This window comes from Gorilla gorilla, chromosome 13, assembly GCF_029281585.2.
Source record: "Gorilla gorilla gorilla isolate KB3781 chromosome 13, NHGRI_mGorGor1-v2.1_pri, whole genome shotgun sequence".
Lineage (NCBI taxonomy): Eukaryota > Metazoa > Chordata > Mammalia > Primates > Hominidae > Gorilla > Gorilla gorilla.
Window position 1 is genome coordinate 69,686,401 of NC_073237.2, and position 24,713 is coordinate 69,711,113.

At 35.9% G+C, this 24,713-nt stretch overlaps 1 pseudogene; it reads right to left on the reverse strand.

The window, feature by feature from the left end:
• Positions 1 to 436: 436 nt before the first annotated feature.
• Positions 437 to 24,317, reverse strand: LOC101137268 (dipeptidyl peptidase 3-like; annotated as a pseudogene).
• Between the last annotated feature and the right edge of the window lie 396 nt (positions 24,318 to 24,713).

Sequence of the window (24,713 nt, forward strand, 5' to 3'; positions counted from 1 at the left end):
GGGGCACTATATCCTAGACACATACATTTAATCATTCACAGGGAGGGAATTACAAAAAGCAGTGAACACTAGGACAAGGAGATCACTGGGATCTCCTTGGAGCCTTCCCACCATGGAAGGTATTTAGTTTTTTTATTTAATTTATTTTTAATTTTTTTTGGTGGTTGTCTCTAATATTTATTTGCCTGGTTATAAAATTAATACGTGAAGAGCACTGGATTTGGTGAGAACGTTTTGAACCTTAGCTGTCACATGTCATCTACAGGATCTAGACCGTGATTTCTCAGAACTGCCATTTCCTCATCTGGTAGACGGGATGGTGAGCCCGGTCTTGCTCACTCCACATATGGCAGTGCATATGAAATGAGTTCACAGAGGGGAAGCACTTGGCACGCTGGAAGGTACTGACAAATGGAAGGGGTTAGTGTCACCACCCTCAGCTGAGGTAGTACCAAGGTCCAAGCTCCTGCCCCTCCCCCTCCCCAGCCCCTAAATACAACACGAATGGAGGGCCACTTGCAGCCTTGGTTTGATGCAGTTGGGGGAGAGGCCACACACATCTTCCACAAGCCTGGCCAGATGGGGCCTCACTGGGGCCCTTTCAGACTTGGGCATCGGCTGTTGCCAGCTGTGTTAGGATGTCCTCCAACTTGAGTCCATCCTCTGGGAAATGCTCAGAGAAGGATCTGATGAGGCCAGCAGCTGAGACCTCGTATTCCAGAAGCTGCACGTCTGAGCCTTCAAGGCGAATGTTGGGCTGTACGATGAGCTTCCGAGATTCCTTACGCAGCAGCACCCTGTCCCTGAGGGTGAGAAAGCCCTCGGGGGGCGCATCAGCGACTGCCGCATACCTCTCGTACAGGGCCCACCCTCCGGCCGCATCCCCTGTGGACCAGCACCTCCGCAGAAAGCGCTCTAGGGCAGGCTTGCCCACAGACTGGATCTTGCTGCGGTCGAGACGGACCTGGGCTTCCGGGCGCCCATCGGAGCCTGCGGTGGGAGTGATGGTACCGAGTCCCTCGCCAGCCTCCGGTAAGACTCTCAGGATCACATTCCGGGCCCGTATATGGGCCTGCTGCCAGTTGGAGGCCTCAGGTGTGTAGAACTCCAGAGCGAGCAGCCCAGCCCCAACCATGTTGAGCCAGTTCACGGAGATCACCTCCTCCGCATCAGCCCCCTCAAAGCCAAAGGTCTCCAGCACTTGCGGGTGGAGACAGAGGTAGAGGCCCACGCTCTCAGCCCGGCACTCTTCGTAGCTGGAGACGATGGTGCTGAACTTGCTGTCCCAGGTCTTCATGCTCCGATACCAGCTCTGAATCTGCTCTCTCGTCTCTGGATTGATCGGTCTCCTGGTCAAAGTTGAATGCTCCTTTTTCATCCTGCTCGATGAGCTTGCCGCTGCCATAGCCCAGCAGTTCGTGCAGGCCCACCTGTACATCGAAGGAGGGCCCCATCAGGACGATGTACAAGTCCTTGTCACTCTCCTCCAGAACGGTGAGCTTCTCCCACTGCGTGGCTTAGACCACAGCCAGGACGTTCCCCAGTGACACGTTCTTAAAGACTTCCGTCTGCTTCAGGTCATTGTAGTTGGAGATGTTGATGCCGGCAGGGATGCCAGAGCCAGCGAAGGTAAGAACATCCACGGAGGTGAAGTCGGGGGTGAGGAACTTGTCTTTCTCAAAGGCTGGGGACCAGGGCAACTCCTTCAGCAGCTGCTCTGCGCTCACCACCAGCCACTCAAACTTGGCACTCATGGCCTTGTTCACCACAGCTACGAAGCCTTCACATACTCCTCAGGAACCAAAGGAGTCACGGTAGCTCTGGATGAACCCGATGTAACTCTCCACGATGGGGCCTTTGTCCCGGATCCAGAAGCGGGAGCCCTTCTTGTGGGCCTCTGTGGAGCCCTGGGTGAAGCTCTCTATGTACTGGGCCAGCATCTGCTCCTGGTGGCTGTTGGCTGCATACGTCCTGGCTTTCTCTAGCTGCTCCACCACCTTCTGGAGGATGGGCATGTAGTTCCCCCGAGTCACCTGGAAAGGGCTTCCCCGGAATTCCTAGCTCTTCAGCTTGGAATCACCTCTGAGTCCAGGGAAGGCTCTGTGCCGAGCACAGAAGCCAGCTGCACCTCGTAGTGGGGCTTCCCTTCTCCATCGACCTCTTTGAAGAGCCGGGTGGTGTACGCACTGAGGTTCTGTGAGTCCAGAAAGTCTTGGGCCAGTTTGCCATCTTCCATGGTACAATGACCAAAGAAATAGGTGGTGATTCACTGTTGGGGAAGAGAGGGGACATGGGAAAGAGGAGTTGCTGAGGTCAGGGCTGCAGGGACGTCATCTTCCCAGCCTCCTTTTTTTTTTGTCAGATAAGTAATGTATAGATATAATGTCCACTGACGGACAACATTTTTTCTCAGTCAATTTCTACAAAAAAATTAGGATGTACTTCTTTTAAATAATGAACTGGTAATTCTGAGGATAAACAAGAAATCCATGAATAAGCTCTTTTTTAAATTATTATTTTAACAAGCAGATCTCGAATCAGAATGTTAGAAGTAGTCTACCTCCACACCACCATCTCTCATACCAATGAGCAAAAGCACAAAAGTAACAGAAGAAGATTATTTCATGTGACATCTATTTCCCAAAGAATTTTTTCTGTCTATTTTCTTTCTATATATATATTTTTTTACTTCTGAGAATAATTTGGGTGTGTTTACATTTGTGTGTATAGGCCAGTGTCCTTATGACAGAAAAGGAGCTTAGACAGTGGCAGGTGAAATGATTTGCAACAGTGTGTCAGCCTGAAGTCAAAGTCAGCGAAGAAACCCCAAAATCCTTGGTCTCAGTGCAATGTCAAAGCCCGTAGCTCAAGGTCACAAAATATGAGTAAGGCTCCAAGATCACAGAAAAATTTTTCCTTAGATTAATGGCAGGGCAGTGCCAAAGTTGACTGAAGGGGAACCCTCTGACATGCTCATTTATCAGGGATTTACTTGTTGGCTAATGATAGCAATAACAGTTTGTATCTGACAGACACAACTGGATATATGCAGTAAGAAACTATATTTGAACACAAATTATACTGGATCTATATAATTTCCTCTTCTGTTGCTTGACCTGCCATCACAGTATCTCTCAGTGAAGTTTATGGTTTTATTTTTTAAAGAAAAAACAATTGTTTTTGAAAAAAATGGTTACACAATTGAAAACTATATCAAATTAACTGTTTTAATTCTTCTACATTCTTTAGAAGATATTTTCATATGTATACGTAATTTCTAGTTTGCTGTAATCATAGCAGAGATACTAGAATTAATTTTTTTCATTTAAATTCTTACTGTAAACACTGTGTTCTGAATTTTCTAGTGATATTGTTCTATGTTCCTGTTGATACAAAAATTTCATTTGAATTATATAAAATACTGATAAACAAAATAAATTTGCTTTTACTTATAATCTCACCACCATGTTATAATTATTATTAGTAATATTTTTATATGATCTTTTTGTGACAAATGCATATATACTCAAGTATATTCACATATTCATATATATATGTGCATGTGCATACACATACAATGATATTTTATTGGGTTTTTCCTTTTCTTTTTTGCTTAATGCTGCATTGTGAAAGTAGTTATAACATTAATTTCTCTCTTGAAGTATTACTTTAAATGACTGTAGATTACTTTATTACATAGTTTTATTTACAACCAACAATCTGATGTTGAATATTTAATTTTTTTCAATTTTTTAGCATATTGAAGAGTATCGTGATGAAGATTTTATTGTACCTCTGTTCTTAATCCTGAAAATAAATTCTTAATAGTAACATTTCTGGGTCAAAGCATATGTACATTTGATAATTTAATTATGTGTATTGCAATTTCAAGGATCATCACTAAAATAAAAGGAATAAAATATATAAATTCTGCACAAGAAAAGGAAAATGAGATGATTAAAATAATCAGCATAAAAGTTAAAAAATAAGAGAAAAGCAGGCTAGAATATGTATATCAACAAATACCAAAAGAGGCAGATGTAAGTCTAAATATATTAAAACTTACATTGAATGTGAAAGGCCTAAATTCTCCAGTTAAATGACAATATTAGCAGATTAAAAAAAACTAAATATATGCTACTTATGTAAGTCATTTAAAATAGAATGGTTGAAAGTAAAAACACAGAAGAATATATACCATGTAAACCCTAATAAAATAATGCTACTGCAAATATTTTAATACAAAAATTTAAATTTAAAAAACTAGATATAAAAGGATTACTCTCTAATTATAAAAGGTTCCATATGTCACATAGCCATACAATTTTACCTGTGTATGCTGCTTAATAGCATTGCCTAAAATACTTACAAAGGAAAATAATTATACAAAATTATACTACCTTTCTCAGGAAGTGTTAGGAGAGGCAACAACAACAGCATCAATAGACATTCGTTGATCAGCCTAAGTAACAAAATTGGTCTAATGGAAGACCAAGATCCCTGTATTTAACATTTATAAATAGGCATTTTTTCAATATACACAGATTATTTACAACTATTGATAATATAGTGGCCATAAAGGATATCTCCATTAATTTTAATGAACAGATTTCATTATAAAACATGTCCTCTGATCACAATTCAACTAAACTAATACAAATAGATAACTAAAACTATCCCAGTATATTTGAGAATTAAGAAATAAATATTTTATTACTTTTAAAAAGCACCTTGTGATAAAATTGATTTTTTCCTCCTGTGGCATCACAGTTTTTTTGTTTAATACATGTGTGTACCATCATATTTAAATACAAAACAATTTAATCTCCCTCCAAAGTCCCCCTGTTCCATCTCTCATAACTCCTGACAACCACTGACTGCTTCTGAGTTCCTATAGATTTGGCTCTTCAAGAATGACATATAAATGGAATCACATAGTATGTAACATCTTGAGATTGACTTCTTTTACACAGCATAATGCTTTTAAGATTCATCCAAAGTCTTGTGTATTTCAAAAGCACATTTCTTTTCCTTGCTGAATAGTATTCTATTGTATGAATACACAAGCCACAATTTGTTTATCTGCCCTTCGAGGACATTTTAATTGTTTCTAGTTTTTGGCAATTATGAATAGTGGACATTTGTGTAGAGGTTGTTTTGTAAACATAATTTTTCAACTCTTAGGGTAGATATCCAGAAGATGGAATGCTGTGTCATATGGTAATTATATGTTTGCCAGTCTAGGAAACTAGAAAACGTTTCCAGAAAGATTGTACCATTTTGCATTCCTATCAGCAATATTTTCAGAGCTACAATTGTTCTGCATCTTTGATAGCACTTTATATTTTTAGTATTTTTTTTAATGTAAGCCATTCTAATGGTTGTACAATGGAATCTCATCATGGTTTCATTTTATGTTTATCTAATGGCTATTAATGTTGAACGCCTTCTTTGTTATCCTTATTTCTTCTTTGCTGAAGTGGTTGCTCATGTCTTTTGCTAATTTTTAAATTGGATTGTGTATTTTCTTATTGTTGAGTTTTGAATATTCTTTCTATAAAGTAAATTTCAATTCTTTGTGCATAAGTAAAATAAAAATATTTTCTCTCATTCTGTGTCTTGACATTTAAATTTTTTATCAGTCTTTCACAGTGCAATAGTTTAGAAAAATTGGTGAAGTTCAATTGATCATTTTAATCTTTTATGAATTATGGTTTTGATTTTATGTCTAAGAACTCATCAACCAAACTCAAGGTCACATAGGTATTCTCCCATGTCCCTTCCAAACATTTTACATTTTTGCAATTTACTTTTAGATTTTTGAATTAATTTCTTTTAAATTTTTTGAGATAATTTCTGTACATGGTGTAAAGTTTAGAATGAGACTCATTTCTTTTGCCTATGGATGTCTATTGTTCCAATACCAGTTGTTGAAAAGACTAGCCTTTATTCATTGAATGGCTTTTTTAACTTTGTCAGATTAATCAGTCACATTTGTGTGGCTCTATTTCTTTAATTGCCATTCTCTTTCTTTTATCTGTATGTTTATTCCTTCACCAATACCACACTGTGAACCCTGAATATCTGAGAGAGATCTCAGTCAATTTATGAAGTTTATTTTGCCAAAGTTAAGGATGCACACCCGGGACACTGCCTCAGGAGGTCCTGACATGTGCCCAAAGTGGTCTGAGCACAGCTTGGTTTTAAACCTTTTAAGGAGACATGAGACATCAATCAATACATGTAAGATGAACATTGGTTCAGTCCGGAAAGGTGGGACAACTTGAAGTGGTGAGGGGGCTTTCAAGTCATAGGTAGGCAAGGGACAAATGGTTGCTTTCTTTTGAATTTCCGATTTGCCTTTCCAAAGTACGCATTCAGATAAGCATTTATCTCAGTGAGCACAGGGATGACTTGGAATAGAATTAAAGGGAAGTTTACCCTATGCAGTTCCCAGCTTGAACTTGACTTGTCCCTTTAGCTTAGTGATTTTGGGGCCCCACGATTTATTTTCTTTTCATAACACTGACTTGATTACTGCAGATTTTTAGTAAGTCTTAAAATGGGCAGTATGATTCCTTCAACTTTATTCTTATCTTTCTGAATTCATTTAGCTATTCTAGTTCTTTTGCCTTTCCTTATAAATTTAGAATCAGCTTGTCTATATCTGAAAAAAAATTTGCTTAAATTTTGATAGATATTACATTAAATACATAAAACATTTTGAAAAGAATTAGTATCTTTAACAAATTGAGTCTTCAATCAATTAAAATGGTAGGGCTCCTTATATTTAGATATTCATTTGTTTCTTTCATAAGCATTTTGTAATTTTCAGCATCCAGATAGCATACACATTTTGTGAGAATTATAACTACACATTTTTTGGAGGTTATTGTATTTATATGAAATTGTGTGATATTTCATTATTTAAGTAATTTTTAGACTCTAATTTTACATAGGTAGTGCATAAAATAAGACTGGTTTTCATGTATTGACCTTGTACTTAAGAACTAGCTAAACTGACTAGTTCTAGGAATTCATTTCTTTATAGATTCTTTGGGATTTTCTACATAGATAATCATGTTGTCTGTGGATGGGCAGTTTTCTTTCTTTATTTCTTTTTTTTTCCTAACAAGCATGCTTTTTATTTATTTATTTTTTCTGGGCTTATTTTCCTGGCTAACACAAGAAATACATTTTATAAACAAATGTATGTGGACTTTCAGTTCCAGGAAAAAATAGAGTGGATGAACTTTTCTTTATTCTTTCTACTAAGTCCAACTAAAAACTAGGGACATGATATGTAAAACAAACATAAGGACACTCTGAAAGGTGAAAAAAAGAATGCAGGTTATTATTACTATTATTTTTTTGGTTGAATATATCCCAGACTATCTGCTGTAGCATGTGGAAACCTGCAAACACAAAAGGGTGCAAACGAAGCCCCAAGGAAAGCCTGTTCTCTTTAGCCAAAAGTCCAGGAAAATAAAAACCTTAACAAGACAGAAAACTTTTAGATAGTAATTGCCCTGCTTTAACCAAATTCCATGGACTCCATCCCCACCTCCACTAGTAAAGGCCAAGTAGAGAGCTGAGATTTTTATGTTTATCTCACAGTAATGTGGTACCTACCTTCTTTCTTCAAGGTGATCATAAAAGGCAAAGATAAAAAATCCCCGGCTGGAATTAAGAAGCTCCCCATCTCTTACACACATACACACTGTGGTATCAATAAACACTGGGAACAGTAATGAAGTGCTTTTTCATTCCATGATGGACAGTTTCTGTATCTTGATTGCCAGGGTGGTTACACTAATCAACGTCTGGGATAAGAAGGCATAGAAGTAATTTTATGAATTGTATCAACATCAATTTTCTAGTTTTCATATGGTACTAGAGTTACATTAGATATAATCCTTGAGAGAAATTGAGTGAAAGGTACATGTTCCTCTGCCTATTCTCGTTGCAATTTCCCTAATCTAAAAGTGTTTTAAAATAGAAAGTTAAAAAAATCAAACAAAGAGAGAAACAATTGTCTTAATGCATTTTCTGTTGCTATAACAGAATACCACAGATCAGGTAATTTATTTATTTTTTTTAATTATTTAGCTCATAGTTCTGGAGGCTGGGGAGTCCAAGTGCATACTGCTAGAATCTGGTGAAAGTCTTCCTACTGGGTCGTAATATAGAGGATGGCATCAACTGATGAGAGGAATAACTTGCCAGCTCCAGTCTCTATTTCTCTTCTTAGAAGGCCACCAATGTTATCATCGTGGCTTTACACTCTAACCTTTACAGAAATTATCTCAAAAAATACAAAAGAAGGGCCAGACACAGTGGCTCATGCCTGTAATCCCAGCACTTTGGGAGGCCAAGGCGGGTGGATCACGAGGTCAAGAGATTGAGACCGTCCTGGCCAACATGGTGAAACTCCGTCTCTACTAAAAATGCAAAAATTAGCTGGGTGTGGTGGCGGGTGCCTGTAGTCCCAGCTACTCAGGAGACTGAGGCAGGAGAATCACTTGAACCCAGGAGGTGGAGGTTGTAGTGAGCCGAGATTGCACCACTGCGCTCTAGCCTGGTGACAGAGAGAGACTCTGTCTCAAAAACAAAGAAATAAAATAAAACAAACAAAAGAAACCCCATCCTTATGACCTTATCTAATCCTAATTAACTTCCAAACGTTCCACCTCCAAATGCCAGTTACATATGAATTTACGGATTAAGTGTCCAACTTAAACCATAGAAAAATGTATCTAGGAAGAGATGATAATAGATAACAGAAAATAATTTGAAATGAATTATAATAAAAACTATTCAAAATTGTTTACTACAGGTAAAGTAATATATAAAAGATAACCCATACACTTAAATGCATACGAAAGAAGAGTTGTTGATTAAAGTGAGCTCAGCATTTATCTTAACATGTTAGAAAAAGATGTGCAAAATAAGTCCAAAAAAGAGCTGAAGAAAGATGATAATAAAGATAACATAATAAACCAATGAAGTAAAATATATATACAGTAGAAAAAGATTAACAATGCCAAACATTAGTACTTCTAAATAAATATAAAAATTAAGAAAATTCTGGAGAGATTGGGAAAGATAAAGAAAGATAGAAAGAAAAAAAGGAAGAGAGAAAGAGTACAAATAAAACCCACAAGAATAATTTAAAAATCAAATATTGCTATAGATACTACAGGTTTTGTATATATTTAACAGATAATAAAATGTTGTCATATAAAAGGTTTTACAAAACTTTTGAAGATTTGAATAAAATCAAAAACCTATAATTTACCAAATCTAACTCTAGAAAATTAGAAAACTTAAATCGTTCAAAAGCATTTAAAAATACATAATAAAACAAGTACAGTAATATTTTAAGTGGTAGAAGCGTAGTCACTGTAAGAATTTTCAACTTTGTATGCTTGAAATTTATAATAATTAAAGTGTCAGCATGAAATTTTTGTACATAAGCACATACACAGATGTCCACACACACACCCTAAAGTTGCTTTTTAGTGAAATCAACCAAGCATTAAGGAAAGCATATTTCCAGTCTTACTCAGGGTTTCATAGTTTTCCAAAGAATAGAAACACAGAGCACATTCCTCAACTAATATTTATTTTACCTGCATATCCTTGAAACAAAAACCCGTCAAAGATAACATTTGAAAAAGTAACTGTTGGCCAAATTTTTTTTATTCATGAGTTTCTGTGCATTTCTTTGAGCAATACAATAGTCAGCTATATCTAAATTGTGTATTTGTGCACGTATGTATTCAAATTTAATTATGAAGATGAGTTCAACATTAAAAGATCAACAAAAGTTTTCCACTGCTTTAATAGATTACCAGATAAAAATTATTGTATTAATAGGTGAAAAATAGAAAAAAATCAATTATCAATTCATAGTTTAAAAAATAATTGGTTAAAAACCAGAACTAAAATTTACTTTCTTGGCCTAAAAGAAAAGGTATCTACAAACAAACAGAGACAAACACACTATTGTAATCATCATACTTAATGGTGAAACATGTATATTGTTTCATGATATGATATCACTATAAAGCAGTACAAATAAATGAATGGAAACACAACAATACAGCAACAAGACTAGAGTGTCTGCAATAATCATTTCTATTCAGCATTTTATTGAATATTGAAGTTAGTCCAACAAAGAGAAAAAATGTGTAAATGATGAAAAAAAATCCAAAATGCCATTATCCACAGATGATATAGTTGGCATGTTAGAAATATGTAAAAATTTATGATAAATGAATTAAAATTAATAACAGTGTAACAAGGTTGGTGGATACAAAATCAATATAAAAATAAAGCAATTATTTTTCTATATACCCTTAGAAAACAGAATATTAAACTTAAAAGCTGCCACCATCTACAATTGCATTAAAAGTGTCAACTATCTAAAAATAAACTCAACAACACGTGTGCAATATAATTACAGAATTTATTGTGCTACATTAAAGATAAGCTAAATAAATGGAGCCTCATTGTATGAGGCAGTTCACACAGAATCAGCATTACTAGGAAACTTCTTAGAAATACAGATTTTTGGGGTTTCACTCCAGAGCTACTTAAACAGAAATTGTGAGGGTTTGGCCTAGCAATGAGTTAAGTCCTCCTGGTGATTCCTATATGCTAGAGTTTGAGAATTACTGATCTAGAGATGTGAATAATCTTGTGCATGATACAAGCAGCGTTGCTTGTTATCCCAAACTAAAAACCACACAGAAGCCAGTCAACAGCAAATTGTGGCCAACAATGGTAGGCTATAAAGCAATACAAATAAATGAAAGTGAACACATAACAATATGGATGAATATTACAACATATTATTAAGTAAATAAAGGAAAAAACAAGATGATATATTCCATTTGTTTCTATTTATATAAAGTTCAGAAAGAGGAAAAATTAAGCTATCCCATTTAGGAATGCACACATGGGTGACAGAACTAAATAAAAAGCAAGGACATGAGTTCTTCTTACTTTTTCTTGTATGTTATATTTAACAATAAAATTGTCTAAAATTAAAGTTAAGAGATATGGAAATTATATAAGGGAATTCTGACACGTACTGAAGAGACATTCTACAAGGAAAGAATAAAACAAATGGAGGAGAAACAATATTTAAAGAAACAGTAGATAATATGGTAGTATGACAGATGGAAGAAAGCAAACTGAGTCCTCATACTGAAACTAGTCGCTGAGAGCTCAACGGGATAAAAAGTCTCACTGACAGAAAAATAATAGTAAAAACTAAAATCAAGAAAAGTAGAAAATCCTATAATCTTTCAGAAAGAGGGAAAAAAGATAGCTACAAATGGATAAGAATCAGATTGATATATCATATTTCTTATTGACAGCCCAGATGCACAAAGATAAGGGAACAATGTCCTCAAGTGTTTTGAGGAAAAATGACTTTGAGTCTGGATATAACAAAATTGTTATCCAAATCTGAATGAGAAATAAGATAGTGTCAGACATGCAAGGACACGGAATATTCGCTGCCCACAGACCTTCGCTTTTAGAATCATTACAGGATGTATGCCAGAGACAGGGAAGATGCCTGAAACAATTACTAAACTTAGACTTCCTCTTAAAAAGAAAAAAAAAAAAACTCTCAAAAAAGACCAGAATAAATGAATGAATGAATGAATAATTTCAGAGCTTGAGCTTTAACCATTAAGCTGCAAGCACTCTCAGAAGGATCCATTTGTTTAAAATGGGGTTTCCAATGAATTTCTGCAAAATTTGTTGTTGAACATTCTGTTCATTGTACTTATTTACCATGAGCTTTCTGTTCTTATTGGTACAGTTGGCTTCTGCATGTTTTTGGCTATGTTATTCTCTAATCTGATTATTGTCCCTCTATGTTTTCTATCTTATAAGAATTTCTCTAAATTTCTAGTGTGTTGATGTTGCTTTTATATTTTCCATTACTTTTCATGTATACTTACATTTTTATATTCTTTTCTGGGATTTTCAGAGAGAGAGAGAAAGTAGGTACATGTATCTGGTCCATCATCTTAAGCACTATCCAAACTCAATGTAGTAAGCTTCTACAGAAGATCTTATTTAAAAAAATTATTCAGCTGCTAATCCAAACTTATTCAATGTAAATATAAGAAAATTGGAGGCCAGACTACTTAAATGGTTTGACTTGGTAGATGCAGTAAGCCGGGACAGAACTGATATCAAATTTTAGTTCTTTCCCATGACAAAATGTTTCCACTTGATCATGCTGAACATTTGATCAAATTATATTTATACAAAGTGTTTATCAAAGTAAAAAGTAACTATGAAAGAAATAAAGAATTCAATATTAGGAAAGCAAATGTTAGTCTTCTATAAATATGAAAACACTACTTTCCATAATTTTCTCAGCATGCAACTGAGTTCTACCTCTAATTTGGATGCTAAGACATAATTATATGTAAAAAAATTAAATTTTGAAAAATTGAATTTGTCTATTTTGCTGAATCTCTTAAACATAAAACTAACTCCAACACAGTCCATTCTGTAATTCATTTCTGCCTCTCGTGGTTGAGAGTGATTACAATTAGCATTCATTGGTCACTTTATGTTCCAATAGAGACACAGTGTTAAGTGCTGCCAAGAGACCTCTAAACCATTTTACAGATGAAGAAACTGAGGCCCCTAAAAGTTTAAAGAAAAATGTACAAGAGCACACAAATTTGGAGGTCTGCATTGTGAGCCATTAAGCTACATTTCCTTACATTCAGAGTTATCAGTGATGTGTTGATAAATGTTTAGCAAGAGACAGCTGGAACTGGGGATAGGAGACACAAATTGTAGCTGATTTTTGTGCTGTAAATATACCCACTGTGGTTAATTTGAAGACATCAATTGATGTCCATGAAAGAGATATTGGGAAGATTGGGCAGAAGCACACCATTATATAGGGTTTCCGCTATGCAGGTAAAATAGACATTAATAACCACAAGAACTAAGCAACAGTAAATGGTAGCAAAATAATTAGAAATTGTGGGTTCTGAGCATTTCTTACCTGCATTTTTAATGTTATTTAATTGTAAGTTTCTATAATTTGATTTTTAATAATATCTGTGTTTAGAAACAGGCTCCCCAAATTTCTCAAAATATGACAATCACCTCGTATAATCTGGTATGAGTTGGCTTTAGTACACTACAGGAGTTAGTTGTGTTTTTGCTCTCCCTGTAGTTTGGGGATGTAAAAAATACTCATAGCTATAAATTGGTTTTGCCTATTAAAATACCTGCAGAGTAGGCCAAGTGCAGTGGTTCATGCCTGCAATCCATACCCTTTGGGAGGGAAGCCAAGTTGGGAGGGTTGTTTGAGGCCAGCAGTTCGAGACTAGCCTGGGCAACATAACAAGACCCCTGTCTCTACAATGAATAAAAATGTTAACCAGGTGTGGTGGCGAGTGCCTGTGGTCCCAGCTACTCAGGAGGCTGAGGAATGATGTTTGCTTGAGCCCAGGCTGCAGTGAGCTATGATTGAGCCATTACACTACAGCCTGGGAGACAGAGTAAGACCCTGTCTCAAAAAATAATAATAAAAAAAAAAAAGAAAAGAAAAGAAAGAAAAAAGAGAGAAAGAAAACCCTTGTGCATTACATTGCTTTATCATTTTGAAGAAGATAGCTTTTTGTTTGTTTGCTTGTTTTGAGGTATGGTGAATTACTTTGCTTATTTTTAAAGTGAGAACCATAGCCCATTGTAGTACATAGGCTAGTACAGTGAATTTATAATATTTAAGTATTATGTATCATCACATATACCCATGCACACACACATACATGAAAAGAGCATTTCTATCAATTGATCTACATGTGTGTATTTATGTTTAGATACAGAAAAAATAAATTTAGGAGAATAAGTTAAAATTTAAAAAAGTATTGCCATAAAAGGTAATATTAGAAAGTACTTGAAGGCTTTGTATTTATGATACTGTATGTATCAGTACTAACTAAAGGGTGAAATCTGATTCACTCTAAGTTAAATCCGACTCTGCATCCATGGAAAGTTTAGTGGTGACAATAAACAATGGTCTTTGGTTGAAGCTTCTGCTAAAAACACTTTTCTTTCAAACACAGAATTCAAGACAAGGTCATTGATTGTGTTCCATAAACAACCTGTTCTATTATGTATGGCTTCTGCATTTTTGCCTTGAGTTGGTTTTCATTCACGCTAACACTTTTCGTGCTCATCTGTCTGTAACTTCTATAGAATGCCTTATTTTACCATTGAACAGATCAAGATAAATGATGCTTTACTGGGAGGTAAATAAGACTCTTGAATTTTTCTTACACTGAAGTAATTATTATTTGGTCCAAAACTATTAAAGGTAAGTGACATCGTACATTAGAAAAGAACTTCAGCTTTAGCTCTAAATTCTACTGATGCTGTGAAATGCTTATTTAATTTGATTGCATACATATATATCTCCACAAATATATATGTTTCAAGGCTATCATGTAAGACTAATAGAATGTCTAATGGAATTGCTGTACTTAAAAGTTAAAAACAAATTTTAGTTTGCGTTTCGGGTTTGCATGTTTTATCATAAAGGATAATAAATTATTTGTCCTTATATCTGATTTTGGCATATTTTCCTATAACAGAAGGAGTAAAAAAATCTAAACATTAAGTGGTTATCTCCATTTCACATTACATAACCTACAGGTTTGTTGCTGCAAGGAAAGAACTTGCAAGGAAATTGATTTGGGTTGTCAGATGGAAATACATGTCTGCAAAAAACATTAAGTTCTCCATCACCAGAGGTATTCAAGTATAACTTCAATGACTACATATTCATTTTATAGTAGAAGGGATCCAAACGTCAGATGAGTGGGGAACAAGGAATGGGGGAGCTTAGTGATTTAAGTTACCTTTATAATCTCTCTTACCTGTTTGATAACTTAAACTGTCTTTTCTCCCTTTTATACTATAAAACAGCTTAATCATTCAGTATCCTTCTCTCATAAAAAAGTGGTGTGATGTGTCTATTTGGCAATCATATATTTATAACATCTGCCTTAATTATATTAGATTAGGGTCTGAAACAGAAGAGCTTGATGTGGTGAAAAACCCATAGGATCAGCAATTGAAACACCTGAATTGTTGCCCCAACTCTACCATTAGAAATGCTATGATGCTGAGAAAGCTATCAGTCTTCAGGGTATTCTATACTAAGTAGGAGAGTACTGGTCTTTTGATATCTAAGTTTGCTAGAAGCTCTAAAACTATATGAGGCTAATATCTGCTCTCTATCTCAATTATCTCCAAAATGTGAGATGGGTTATACTTTCTCAACTTTTGCCACTTACTATCAAAATTCACATAAAGAAAAGTGTTGCCCGTGTGAACCTCATTTGCTGATTTTTAGATTGAAGTTAAAAATCTGTTTATTGATTTAGTGCACCAGCCAATTTGAACACTAGAATCAGCTTCTTGGAAAATATTGCCAAGAAAAGCTGAAAACCAAGTATATCCGGCTAATCTGTGTTACAAAGTATTAGAAATGTAGTTGTAAGGAAAATGTTTTGTGGATTGTGCTATCCATCTTTTCTATTTTGCTGATGTCACACTGAGGTGTCAATTAAAGATGATATGTGCAAATCATTTAAAGCCCTAAAGAGAAAAAGGAAAATGTTACCAAATATAAGGTTATGCCCAGGCAATTAAGGAAGCAATAACTGGAAATTATAAATGGCAGGCAAACCAAGCCTATAAGAAATAATTCGGGCTTCAAATCTTAGAGACTCTTTTTTAAGTGGGCTGCTTGGATCCCAGCCTTCATGCAGAACATGTCATTAATTGAACAGTGTCTTTTAGAAACACAAGCATCAGATTCTTGGTGGGTGTCCTGCTATATTGTTTGGTATTGATAGAACTTGTTAGTCTAGAAGTGTCATTTTCAAAATGTCTTATTATAGAAAAAATATGAAATGTTTACTTATTTCAAGAATCAAGCATAGTATACAGGATATGTCAAAAATATAAATGTATACTTTAAATAAATAATCATGCACTCATATGTAACACTAACTTTCTGAGCTGTATTAGTGATGCTGAAACACAGTACATGTACATATGTTTAAAGGAATAATATCAGAATATAAGTTCATGTTGTTTCAAAGCAAAACTTTGCCTAACTTCACACTATAAGAACCTCACTTTCCTCACGTTATAAGAACCTCAAATATGTTAATATTGGTTTATTAGTTTGCTGCCTCCAGATATCTTACATATGAAAAAGAGACATGGGTGAAAAATATCGGGTACACTATTTTCAGAGAGCCAGAGGAAATCAGAATCTAGGTGATTACTCAACCTCTACTGTGTTTTACATTGTCATCAGTCTCAGAATGTAGCCTTTGTCAGAGTAAAACCAGATGGTCCAGACAATATCATGAGTTAGTTTGATTTTCTTGCTACACTTGTCATTTCTGCCATAACAGTGTGATGTCTGAAGGGGTTTAGCATGTTTAGAGTAGCTTAGAGGTTGGTATTGCCTGTTGGTATAGTGGTGTGATGGTAGTGGTGAACTGTAAACTTTGAAAGGAGAAGCAATTTGCCTTTATTGCAGTTTCACAGGCAAGTCAGAACGTAAAGACCGTATCACCTAAAGAGACAAGAGAACAGAATAGTGGATATATCGAAAGCTGTACCATTTGGGAACTGGGAGATTTAAGTGTGCCATACATATCTCTATCTGCCCGGAATATGTCCCCTTTCATTCCCACAGGTCATCCTTCTGTTCCCAGTTTTCACGTCACTTTTGATAACTCTTCTGATTCACTGTCTAGGCTAACTGTTCCCTCTATGGAATCTCACTGCACCCTGTTTTTCCCTGCCATATTGCTTATAACACTCTTTTATTGTATATCTATTTTTCTATTTCCTTACTAAACTCAAGTTTCCAAGATGGCATGGATTTGATCCATGTATCTTTTTCTCTTGTTAAAACGCCTGGTTTATTGTAGGTATGGTGCAAATGTTAGTCACTGCTTCCCTTTTCCAACTCTAAATGAATAGCCAAAATCACACGTTTGTTAGCACGCGTGGAATGTCATCAGTTGGTCTGCCATAAATAGTTAGGGTTGAGATACTGGGAAATGGAAAGGAATACTATGAATATAACATGATTTTAAATTCCAAGTTTGGACCTAGAAAAACACAGGCGATAATGAAAATAATATTTTATATTTGTGTACATTTTGCAGTTTGTGAGCACATATATAAATGGTGAGGCACTCAGATATGCACATATCCTTGCTCAGGGACCATTTTGGGCAGTGGTGGATGAGAGGGCTTTGAAAGTCTTGAAAGCCTTCAGTGGGATTAAGGACCTCTGAAGGGTCTTGTTCAAGCCTTAGGTATATAAAAAAGCAGTGATGTGGAGTTGAGATCAGGAGAAATGGGATCAATCCTGGTTCTGCTGTTTCCTACTTGTGTGATTTTGGACATGTCCTGACTGCAGTCCATAGTTGGGTCTAGTTGGTTCAGAGAACTCCCTTCAACAACAGCTTAGATGTTTATTGAAACTCAACGATTTATAGACACAAAGGACTAGTTGAGATGAATCAAATTTACACATAAGATGAAAATCTTATAGTATTGTACATATTATAAGATTTTAAATTATGTACAATATTATAAGATTTTAAATTAAGTATAAAAAATGTTTACAGCAGCAAAATGAAATGATAAGGTTTGATTGTGGTATTAATTTATTTTTGAGTAGAAGTTTGAAAAAATAATTGGTTATAAAGTTTACAGAGGATCATTAGAGAAGGGAATAATTAATCTAAAATAATGCATATCTAACATTGCATTTTAGAATTTGTAAAATAGCATAAAAATGTTGGAAGTACAGTTCACCCTTGAATAATGTGGAAGGTAGGGGTGCTAAGCCCATTACCATGCTCACAGCAAAAAATCTTCTTATAACTTTTGATTCCGCCAAAACTTAACTACTAATATCCTACTGTTGACCAGAAGCCTTACCAATAACATAACTAGCTGATTAACACATATTTTGTTTTATATATAATATATACTGTATTCTAACAGTAGAATAAGCTACGGAAAAAGAAAATGTTATTTAAAAAATCATGAGGAAGAGAAAATATATTTTGAATTCATTAAGAGGAAGTGGATTACTATAAAGATTTTTAACTTTATCATCTTCACATTGAATAGACTGAGGAAGAGGAGGAAGAGGAGGGATTAGTCTTGTCTCAGGTGTGGCAGAGCTGAAAGAGGTGGAGAAGATGAAAGGGGAGGCAGGAAAGGCAAACACATTTGGTGTAATTTTAACAGAAATGTGTTGTAATTGCTGTCTGACTTTTTGCTTTTTCATTTCTCTAAAAATGTTTCTATATGGTACCAATCCTTGTTTTACCATTTGTTTTAGTTTCAATGCCTGTATCATAGAAGAGACCATGATGGAAAAGAAGTCAAAAGCAGTCTTGAATAACAGGAATCCTTCTGACAGACTGTCTAATGTCAGTTTGTTTTCTGGCACTGCTTCTTATACACCTTCTTTCTCATCGTCTGGCACTGGTTCAAATACATTCATCTTCATCAGTACCTCTTCTGTTAATTCCTATGGTGTGATGATGTCTTTAGTTCTTGAATTTCTACAGGATCCATATCCTAAAGCCCTTTACCTCCCACCCTTTTTTGCCACGTTCATAATCTCTTCATGATTCCCTTGATTGGCTCTGTCATAATCCTGTAAAGTCATGCACAACATCTAGACACAGTTTCTCCAGTAGGAATTTATTGTTTTGGGCTTGATGGCATTCACAGTTTTTTCAGTAACAACGATGGTATCTTCAATGGTATAATCTCTATCAAGGTTTTCTTTCATAGCACTGACAATCCTTTTTATAGAGTACCATGTGCAATGAGCTTTAGAGATCCTTATGATCATCTAAACAAGGGCCTGAATTAGAGACGTTGTGTTTGGAGGTATGACCACTTCAAAACATGTTTGGTGTTGAATTCATTTGTTCTGGGTGGCCAGGGGCATTGTCCAATATCAAAAGAACTTTAAAGGCCAGTCCCTTACTGACAAGGTACTTCGTGACTTCAGAGACAAAGCATCAATGGAACCAATCCAGAAAAAGGTTCTCATTGTCCAGATCTACTTGTTGTACAACCACAAGACTGGCAGCTTGTGTTTATCTTTGCCCTTCAAGGCTTAGAGCTTAGCAGATTTATAGATAAGGGCAGTCCTGATTACAAACCCAACTGCATCTTCACAAAACAGTAGAGTTAGCCTATCCCTTCCTGCCTTAAATCCTGGTGCTAGCTTCTCTTCCTTAATAATAAATGTGTCTTTTGTGTCTTTTTTTTTTTTCCAGAATAGGGCACTTTCATCTGCATTAAAAACTTATTCAGGCAGACATCCTTTCTCCTCCATGTTTTTCTAAATCAGGAAACTCATCCTCTGCCTCTTGGTCAACAGAGGCTGCTTCTCCTTTCATCTTGACTTTTTAAAGCCAAACTTCCTTCTAAAATTATCAAACCATCCTTTGCTGGCATTAAATTCTCTAGCTTTAGATCTTTTGCCTTCTTTATGCTTTAAGTTGTTATACAATGAGTTCATTTTTTCTTAAATCATATTAGAGTTTATGGGAATGCCTCCCTTATAGCAATCCCATGCTTCCCACCCCAAAAAAGCTGCATTTTCAATAATAAAAGGGTACTTTGTAAAAAGTGCAAGGTTTTGTGCCTGCTAGCATAGCTACAGTGACAACTTTATGAATGTTCTTGTTTTACAATGGTCCTTATGCTGGATTCATTTATCTTGAAATGGCAGGCAACCACAACTGCAGACCTCAATCTGTGGTACATATCAAGCAACTCAACTTTTTGTTGCAAGGTCATGACTTTTCTCTGCTTTTTTGGGAGTACTTCCATCATCACTAGTGGCACTTCATATAGGTCCCATGGTGTTATTCAAGATATATGGCATTGCACTAAACATAATGAAAAATACACAATAGCCAAGAGAGATCTTTTGTTTGTTTGTTTGTTTGTTTTTGAGACAGGATCTCGCTCTGTCACACAGACTAGAGTGCAGTGACATGATCGTGGCTCACTGCAGCCTTGAACTCTTGGGCTCAAGTAATCCTCCTACAACAGCCTCACAAGTAGTTGGGACTACAGTCATGAGCCATCAGGCCTGGCTAATTTTGCTTATTTTTGGCAGAGACTGAGTCTCTCTATGTTGCCCAGGCTGGTCTAGAACTCCTGGACTCAAGTGGTTCTCCCACCTCAGCCTCCCAAAGGGCTGGGATTACAGGCATAAGCCACCATGCTTGGCTGAGAGATCACATTTTGCTGTGATAAGTAACTTACTGAAGAGACAAACTGCTCATGTGGAGATCATTTGCACCACATGGTGTTTTAAGCAGATACCCGCAACACTTGAACTCACTGCAATAGCAACCAAATGTGGCTGTGAAATTATTACAGCAGTATAGTGTGTTCTATGGTTAATTTTATAAAGCTATGATTTAATATTGCATCTTTACTTTGTTTACATTTCTCTTGATGGGGATTGGCACCTGTATAGTACATAGATGTGTGCATAAGTTTTGGTAAATTTTAAACTATTAGAATAGATTTGTGTATAATTTATGGTAGTAAATTATAAAATGGACTAGTGTTTACATGTATTTTATGCAGTCATACATACCTTAATTTTTCTTTTTTAAAATACTTCTAGGTTACATGATGTGCAAGTTTTTCAAATTGTCACAAAGCTTCAAACAATTTCCAATATATTTATTGAAAAAAATACATTTATAAGTGGACCTGCATAGTTCAAACCTGTATTGTTCATGAATCAAAACTTATTCAATTGATTTATTGCCTTTTGGCAAACTTGCCAAGATATATTGCTATTGCGGCCTTTTGGCTAGGGTCTGGAATGGTAGGTTTGCGATTTTATTGTTAACATTCAATGTTATAAATCAGTTTGAACCTGAGATATACTGAGAGATTCTTCTTCAGGTATAATGTTAAATGTACACTAATCAATTTTCGAAATTCTTCAAAATTCCTTCTGAAAGAAATCTTTTAACTTTTTTTAAAAAGAATTTTTTTTCCCACAAAACTTCTGCCGACCACTGTAACCAGGTATAACCAGGTATGACCATCCAACGTCTATTGGGAGAAGTTAGAATTGTCCCTGGCCAATAGTACTGTTTAACCCATTTATCTCTAGTGTTCCATTATTAGAACATTAAGCTTGTGGGAGTTATTTATATCCTACTGCTCAAGGTCATCGCCAAGGTCTGATTTTTCACACAAAAAATTCGCGACCTGTGGCATAAATGGGTTAAGTTTGCTTGAATAAATGTCAGAGTTCCATCTGGAAATATTATACACAACCAAAAAGAGGTATAGGCTTGTTGTTTGTTTTGCTTTTAACCCCACCATGTGTATGAAGGTGGCTCAGATGCTTGAGTATGTTTCAGTCACCTGTATAGTCTTGAAAGTATTGAGTGGGATTAAGGAACTCTGAAGGGTCTTGTTTAATCCTTAGGTACGTGAAAAGGCAGTGGTGCAGAGCTGGAATCAGGAGAACTATAATCAGTCTTGGTTTTGCATTTTCCTACTTATGTGTCTTTGGAAAATCACTTACATTTCTTAGCTTCTGTTTTTTCCTTTGCAAAATGATTATAAAATAGTTGCTCTATAAAGATCAAGTGCCACATCTATTAAATGCTTTTGGCTGTTGCAAGTGGAATACACACTTACGGCTAATTATTGTCATTGCAATGAAAAAGTAAAAAAAAAAAAAAACTGGCATAGGAACAAAGAAAGAAAAAAAACAAAGGAAGTGAGAAACAATGAGAGCAGGAAAAACGATAGATGTTTAACTTGAGAAACGGTAGAATGAAATGTCAAAATTTTCAATGTGAGGGCTGGTTCATCTCTTGGCTTGCCTTAAATCCTTGGTTGCCTGGACAGTGACCACTGGAGTCTGTCAGATTGAAATGTGGGAAATAAATTTCTTAGAGATTTGCAGGCTCCTGAAATCATTAGCTGAAACTTTGAGTTACAGCAGCCCCAGAAATGTGGCTTAAAAACGGGGAAAAACAACAGTGACCAAAAATAAAAATAAGACCAGGTGTACCACTGTTGGATATATCCAAATTCCCTCTTTTGTCACAATTCAAAATACAAAATTTTTTTAGTCAGATCTAGTAGAAAAACCTTGGTCAAATTATACAATCTTATTAAGTATCAATTTTCTCAACTTTTAAGTGAATCTAGTATCCACACTTACAGAACTGATGGAGAATTAAACAATATACCTAGCTTCTAGCGTGATTCCACCGTAGCAAATATTCTCAATTTTGTGTTTTCCCTGTCACAAAGACCCATTACTTACTAGTCTTGTCATCTACCAGGGGAAAATAAAAGACCTACTCCTATTCTCATGGTTTCTCTCTCCAGCCTTTTTCTATCATCTTTCTTCTATTTTTTTTATTCTTAAAGAATCCTGCATATCCTTCTATCCCTCTCTTCTTAATGAGTCTTCTGTTAATACATCTTCCATATATCTCAACTCCTGAAACTTAAACTCTGTATTTACTAGTGAAAGAGAGAAGGATGTTTAACCTTAGTCAATGAAGTTTACAACCTAGTATTTGCAAAATATCGTTTCCCCATAAATTATTTTTTTCTTTTTCTTTTTCTTTTCTTTCTTTCTTTTTTCTTTCTTTTTTTTTTTTTTTTTTTTTTTTGAGATAGAGTCTCTCTCTGTAGCCCAGGCTGGAGTGCAGTTGCATGATCTCGGCTCACTGCAACCTCTGCCTCCCGGGTCCTCGTTCAAGCAATTCTCTTCCCTCAGCCTCCCAAGTAGCTGGGATTACAGGAACACGCCAGCATGCTCAGCTAATTTTTGTATTTTTAGTAGAGATGGGGTTTCACCATGTTGTCCAGCCTGGTCTTGAGCTCCTGACCTCGTGATATCTGCCCACCTCAGCCTCCCAAAGTTCTGGGATTACAGGTGTGAGCCACTGGGACTTTCCCAGAATATTTTAAACTCCAACTTAAAGATGGATTAGAAAACCTCCTATGCAACAATACCTTCTCAGGCACAAAATCCAAGCTTTCATTTGTTATTAAATTGTTGACTGAAAGTTCAATGTCTGCCTCTTTTTTCAAAATTCTTTCAGGCTACAGACTATTTTAGTGGAAGAATGTTCTCAGATAAAGAGTGCCCCAAAACAAACAAAAAAAGAATGTCTAGCTTCTTCCCCAGTAGAATATTTACTCTTTTCCACCAAAAGTTTGCAAAGTGAAAAATCAGTTGTATTAAAATTGATCTTTAGTGTTCATCTGTCGAGAATTTTAATATTTTTTAGACCTGTATGCTGAAGACAGAGTTACAGAATAACAATAACCTGTAAACATATACATAATGTTGGAAGACTATGACATGGACAAAGAAATGATGATCTATACCTATTAGGAAGAAATACCAGGGTGGATGGATTGATTTCTTAATATAGCACTCTGGAACTTGTAATTTAAAATAGGATGATGGATCATTGATTTATCTAATGTGACTTTCATCACTAGAAAATGTTCAGCACTCTTGCTGCAGGGGAAAAAAAAGTCATATTGTTTACATCTCCCTACCACACTCCATGCCCAGGAATTATTAAGTTGCATTTTTTATGATGCTTTATGGAACCAAGATACTCCATTCAACTATTTCTCCCCAGGCTTTTTGTTCATGTATTTCTTTATCCCCTTAATCAACAACATACTTGTTCATTAAATAATTATGTGTTATGGTCTTTGCATGGCAGGTTAATTCAATAATTATGTGTTGGGGTCTTTGCATAGCACGTGATCTAATAGTAGTCCTGTCCCTAGACCCAGAAAGAAGGGACCCCTGCTCCTAGTACATTAAGAGGCAAGGTGTCCATGGGGCAAAGAAAATGTGTCTTCCCCTCCTAGACCACGATATGGGTACCCAGAAGCCTAAATCCCTGTTCAAACAGTTCTGAGCCTACTTCCAGGGCCTGAATAGTTGGCTTTGACTTTCTGAGATCTGACAGGGCAGCAGCAGTCGGCCTATCTTTAGGCCTGAGAATTGGCCAAGTCCTAGCTATTTGTAAAGGGTAGGTGCCATGGAAAAGCTTGGACATGCATGCTGGGCTGTCCACAGCCCCACATGCAGGCAGAATGATGAGGGATGGAGACCAAAAGGGAAAGAAAAGAGATGCAAGAGACAGGCCAGAAACCACCATTTCTAACCCTAGTTCCTGTCAATAGTAGGAATAGGCCTGGAATAAGATGCAAGACAAAGGTGGACTGAATATACTTTGCTGTATTAACAGATTATAACGTGTGAGGAATCTCTTTCCTTTTCATATCTTAACATTATTGAAAGGATGCTCTAAAAATGAGCCTAAGATGGCCTCTGTGTTGGCCTTATGTTGTTTATTTCTTCAAAGCAGTCTGAGACACTGAGACCTGCCATAGTCAAACTCAATTTTCTACACATCCAAAAGTTTTAAATATAGCCAAACATACAGATTTTTAGGCATTTATAATCTTCCTGTTTTGTATACCTCTGGAAACTATGCCCAACATCTGCTAGCTATAGATAAAACTCTGATACTATTAAAACAATAACAGCAACA